The sequence below is a fragment of the Pinus tabuliformis genome, chromosome 9, assembly GCF_031772625.1.
Source record: "Pinus tabuliformis cultivar Carrire ecotype Pingquan chromosome 9, CPIR1, whole genome shotgun sequence".
Taxonomy (NCBI): domain Eukaryota; kingdom Viridiplantae; phylum Streptophyta; class Pinopsida; order Pinales; family Pinaceae; genus Pinus; species Pinus tabuliformis.
In genome coordinates this window covers 914,267,460-914,273,459 of record NC_142307.1, presented here as the reverse complement: position 1 = coordinate 914,273,459, position 6,000 = coordinate 914,267,460, and positions in this window count along the sequence as shown.

The window sequence follows — 6,000 nt, the reverse complement described above, 5'->3', positions numbered from 1 at the left end:
GAGAGGCAAGGCATAGTCTGGAAGTTTCAAACCATTGGGCGTGGAGTCGAGGAGGGTGACTGCTGGTGCTTTCACTTGGTCACAAAAGAGGGAAAATGGAGCAAGATAGCTGCGCAGGAAACAATGCTTCAGGTCTAAGTGATGGAAATAAATGCTAAGCGATGAGAGGCAGTTAAGAATCTCTTAGTCAACTTAGCAGTGGGAAGTAACAGAGCGCTACCTAGGGGCAGTTAAGAATCCCTAGATAATTGGCAAACATAGGTGAATCGGGGTAAACATGAGACAGAAGGAATTCATATTCATAACCAATTCATTCAGAGGAAAACATAAAGAAACAGCAGAAATTGAGCATAGAGAGTATTTAAACTAATTCTAAGCTATTCTTTCTTTCTGCCATTTAGATAGTGATAACAATAAAACAGAGGTAAGATGCACTTATTGTTTCAGGCTGCAGCACAAGAATTCCATCTTCAGTCTCCAAAACATTCATTTACAACAAACAGTTTTCTCTCCAAGCTTTCTGCAATCTTTGATTATAGAAACAGTCAGGTATACAGTGCGGGTCTCTAGTGAAAATTCTCAATTGACCAACCCTTAAAACTATACAGAGGGTGGTATATATAGGGCAAAACTTTCTACAGAGTTCTTTATTACATCTTGACCTAATTGACCTACTCCTATCTGAAATAAATGCATGAAAATATATCAGGCTGCGCCGGGGGCGGCCGTATCAAAAACTGAATAACTTATGTAGTCCTTGGTGGTTTGGTGCAAGTGCTTCTGAAATAAATGCGTATGAGTTTCTGTTTCTTTGCTGTCTTGTGGCTTTGAATGCCTTAATTGTGATTTGAGGGCAAGGATGGGCTTACGCCTCTTGATTTGACTTTCTGGGGGGCTCATCAATGTTCAGGTGCTTTGAGCCCCTAAAAAATCTTCGGCTGATACTCTTTGGCTTTTCTTATTCCTCTGATAGTCTTTGGCACTAAACCGATGCTGTTCTGACGTGCTGGGGGTCTAAATCATCATTTAATGGCCATTGTTCGGCCTCTGTATCTTCTGAAATTGTTTTCTGCTCCTTTCGATATGCTCTGTGAAGAAAACAGATCATTTTTGGGCCTTTCGGGCTTCCTGGGGACTGCGTAACGAAAGATTCCCTGAAGATTCCCTAAAGATTCTCCATTTCGGCCTAAAAAATCCTGCAATGAGCGATTTGCTCTAGGTGAAAATCGCTCATCAAAAACTGCCTCAGAATCGGATTCCAGGGCTCCGAAGTGCGATTTTCGCGCCTTTGCGCCCAAAAAGTGATGATGACGTCAGCATGACATCAGCATGATGTGACATTGTACGGCGGGTGATGTCAGTAGGACGAGGTGGCGGGATGATGTCAGCATGATGTCATCATGTACGGATGGTGACGTGGCAGGTACGGTGGCAGGGATACGTGGCAGTGACGTGGCAGGAGGCCACGCAGGCAGGTGACTCGACATGGTGACTGGGCAGGGGGGTGACGTGGGATGTGACGTCACGGGCGGTAAGCGGTTTTGTGGTGCACCGCTTATGGACAAAGGTGGTTTCGGGGGAGAGGGCTCCGCCACAGCCCAACGCTTGACGCGTGGCGGGAGGTACGGCGGTAATACCGCCCATCTCCCAGACGCTAAACGTCAGGCAGGTCGGGGATGGGACGGCCCGCCCACCGTTGATCTGTGGGGCAGGTGATCCAACGGTTGGCAGGGAGTGCGATATGACGGAGGGATAAGGGGCGGCATATGCGCAGGAATATTCCCTTTTTAATTATTTGTGGCGGCGGGTTTAGACTTAGGGAATGGGGTTTTTATGTGTTAAAAAGGCGCGGGTTAATATATTTACATTCGGACTTAGGGACAAGGGTGGAATATGGGTTTTTTGACAAGAGGGGTTAATATTTTATGTATAGAACGTAGGAAACAGGTGAAAAAATGGGTTTTTTAAGGTTTTTGAGGGGTTTTTGGGCTAGGGTAGAGGTTACTAGCTGACCAGATGTCAAACTAGCTCCTTAATGACTCGGATGGGCTAAAGACAGCCCCAGATGGACTGTAATTTCCCGGACTCAGTAGAATTATGGCAATAATGCCCGGGAGGGAGTATTTACATAAGGGAGTTTTATATACATGATTTTAATAGGGGAAGGGAAAAACTGATAGGGAGTTATATAATAAAGTTAGTAGTTAATATGGAGATGAACAGAGGGTGCTAAGGTATGAGACCTTAGGCTTTGTTGGGAAAAGAAGGCTCACAGAAGATGAGTGAGCAATCCTTGGGTGAAGCAGATCCTCACCAAGGCGAATGTCATGGAAATGATAAAACTGAGAGGCTCAAGCAGATCTTGACCTCTTGGGGGATGTTAGTAAGTGACTTGGGGGAAATGAGACGAAGGGGAGGTTAGTGAATTCCAGCTTGAGTACCTCCTTTGAAATAAAACTGCCTGATAACTGTGACCTGAAAAGATAAGACATTGCGAGACACAAAATTTATCATCAGTCATCATTCTGCCACCAAACGACTACCTACCCAGCCTATTGTCCTAACATTTTTTCTTCTTTTCTGATTAGGGTGCACTTAGACTTGCAGACCCAGAATTACAATTTTTCTTTTGAATGTTTCCTATCTAAATCTGCACTTATTTCTCCCAGGGCCCAGATTAAACAGTTGGGTCCCTTTGATTCTCTACCTATCTACAAATGTGCCAAGGTTAAACTGTTTGGACATATGCATTCTCTATATTCTACAACAGGAAATTGAAACCTAAGGAGACCAAGATTAGACTGTTTGGACCCCTCTTAAATGAAAACTCTCCAAAACTGGGACAACTCATTAAAATGGAATCTCAGCAGTGGCACTTGGACTAGCACACTCTCATGGTATCTTCTGGAAATATGGAACACTGCAGCTTGCCAAGTATGACATATTTGGCATGTAAAAATGTCAATCATGAAAAATGAAACCTATTGCAACAGGAGGCTAACAGTACCTGCGGCACTGTAGGCAGCTACTATTCCCTCCGTGGGGTCTGCACCTGAAGTTGTTGCAGCTACACCCTGAGGGCCCCCAACACATTCTACTGCTCCATCATTTCTCCCAGGAGCGCTTCCCTAGTGACTTCGCGAACTATGTCACCAATGTCGTAGAGGTCACCCTCTGTTAATGTAATGGGTTCGTTGTCTAGCTTGGAAGCCTTGGTCTTCTTCCGTGGGCTTGCTCGTTTCGTACTACGCGACCATTTCACTTGTGTACATGATGTGCTTGGGTCGACACCTCCCACTATGTCCTCTATTCCTTGTCCTATGGTCAAGTCCGGGCCTCCTTCCTCCTGTGTCGTGGTGGCCCCTGTTGCCAGTGTTGCTACTTTTTCGGTGGCCTTGGTCTGCTCTGCGGTGGCCTTCGCTACCTCGAGCAAAGCCCTTACCTCCTTAGCCAACTGCTTGTTGTGCTTCTGTTGTGCAAGTAGCTTAGTGGCATCCTTATGTTTTTGTACTGTTGTCTTATCTAGCACCACTAGATCTAGGGCGCGCCACCCAAGTGGCCATGAGTCGAGCACAGCGAAGATGGCATCATTAATCGTGATGAAAGGAAGTTTTGTCCAATTCTGCACTAGATCCTTACGCATCTTGATATACACATTGTGCATATCTGCCTTGAAGTCTACAAAGCTCCATAGACTGTCGTACACTGTGGGGGATAGGCACGACCTTTTGTTGATCCACATCCAAACGCTTGCCTCCATGAGCACCCAGAAGATCTTGGTCTCGTGGATCCTTGTGGCTTCCTTCGTAACCTAGAGTGACACATATTTTGCGTCCTCTTGTAAGTCCTATTCAAGTCGAGGGAACTAACTGTCCTCAGGTAGTTCCCCTGACACCAGTACGATGGACAAGAGCAACCACGCGTAGTGGAAGGTCTTTCCCTACTCCTAGACTTCCTTGCAGTTGGTGAGGAATTATTCATAGAGGAAGGAAGCCCAGTTGAATTGGACCCCCTCCACGCATTGTTCGGCTAGCACGATGATCGTCACTATTACCTTGTTTCCACGACATTTTCTCATCACCTTCCCGGTTAGTAGTGGGGTGGCTACGTGCACCCTTTTGTCTAGAATGCTACTAATTACGTAGCCTCTCTGCTTCTTTTCCAACTTGTATTTCTTCTTCATGGCCTCTGCGAGCACCAAATCTCCGCTTTCACCAGCTATTTTCGTGGGGTCCCTTCCCTCACAAGGAAGCTGAGAAATCCTGTGAATAAGCTCCATCATGATGGGAATGGGCTCCTCCAACCACAGGTACCCATCGTGTACTAGGCAAAGCAACTGCTTGATGACAAAGATCGTAATCAGTGCACGGTGAAAATGCAAAATCCATAGTAGGTCGAGTAGCCTAGCCTTCTCCACACTACGCAGGCATTTCTGTAGTTCTAGCATTGTAACAAACCCATCCTTCCTCTATTTCATGAGGTTTCTAGTCTCCAAATGTGGGAACTTTTCGCTATCCACGAGGTCCCAATCTTCAAATTTCATCGTGGGCATGCGGCCCAGGGCCGAACCTTCAAACAGAATTCCCTCTGGGAGGAGTGGGGTTTGGAGTGAGCTCTTAACGGCATCGAAATCCTTCGGTACTTTTGCTTTCCCTTTCCATGGAGGGACATACTTGGGTAGTTTTGCTACAGCACGCACCGGCGGAATGTCTTCCTCCATTTCTTCATCTACCTCGATGTCTTCTACAAAAGCCTGGAGGTCCTCCTCCTCCTCATCTGTCTCAATATTAATAGTCTTTCCCTTGTATTCCATAGAAATTTTACCAAACTGCGGATTTCGAGGAGACATGCGGACTGGTCCTACTACCTGTGGATCCGTTTTGGGCCTCGGCGTTTGGGGCGATCTTGGAATTTCTAGTGCATCCCCAACCTACAGTGTAGGACTTTGCGCAAATTCCTCAGTTGTCAACATCATTCTATTTAGGAGGTCCTGCGTCTCCTTCAGCAATGTCTCAAACACTGAACTTGATCTCAAAGTTTCCAAATTCGTAAGGTCCATACCCACTTGATAGCGCAACAACTGAATTCACAAAACAAAAAGGGTTGTTCGCTGGATAGCCACCTATGACTCATAGGCCTTTGTGAATTCAAATTCGATAGCTCCCCCCACATTCAGCCCATTAATGTTAGATTGGCGGCAGATCATCCCAAATCTAGTTCTGACTTCATGTCTTAATTGCCCGCCGCTTGCTCTGCTTTGTCTTAAATTGGACATCTTGTCATGAACAGTGACACCAACGGTCACTTCCCAGCCTACCCACATGGCAGTGCAGCCCCCTCTGTGTAGGCATGAACCTTGTGACATGTCGATCCTATGTGCAACCTCCTTATTGCGCAACTTCCTCATAGATTCTTTTAGAGTCCTGCACTCTCTTTCAACTGCTTGGAGCGCTGAGAATGTGCTCCCTATGGATAGTCAGGTGGTCGCACCACCTGTGCGAGGCTTCAACTCACCTCCCAGCCTAGTCTGTGGGCACTCCTCAATTACCCTCACGACAATCAGTGCCGCGTGTTCTTCCTTATGTGGTGCGCTCCCCTAGTTACTTTTTCTGGTAAGGTGCGGTTGCAGCCATGGTAGCAGAGTCACAAATGCTTGGTGACAATCTTCTAATGCAGTAGTATGGCTGCCCATATCTTGTCCTATCATTCTTAGTTTATCGACGCGACATGCTTACAAGATTTTGTTTTCTAGTTTTTTATTCTCCATTTCCCTTAACATTCTTTTCTTCCATAGTTATACCGGATCTTCTTTGAGTTCATAAAGTTTAAGGTTCCCTCGTTACACGACTTCCTAAATCTGCATATGTTTGCCCTCGCATAGCTGCATACTTCCTTCGTCCTAGTCCTTGCAGACTGTCCCAAATGTGGGAGATATTGTGTGAGGATTCCTTTCCTTCAAAACTATAGTCTCGACTCTGCTCCCCATCTTCGGAATCGTCT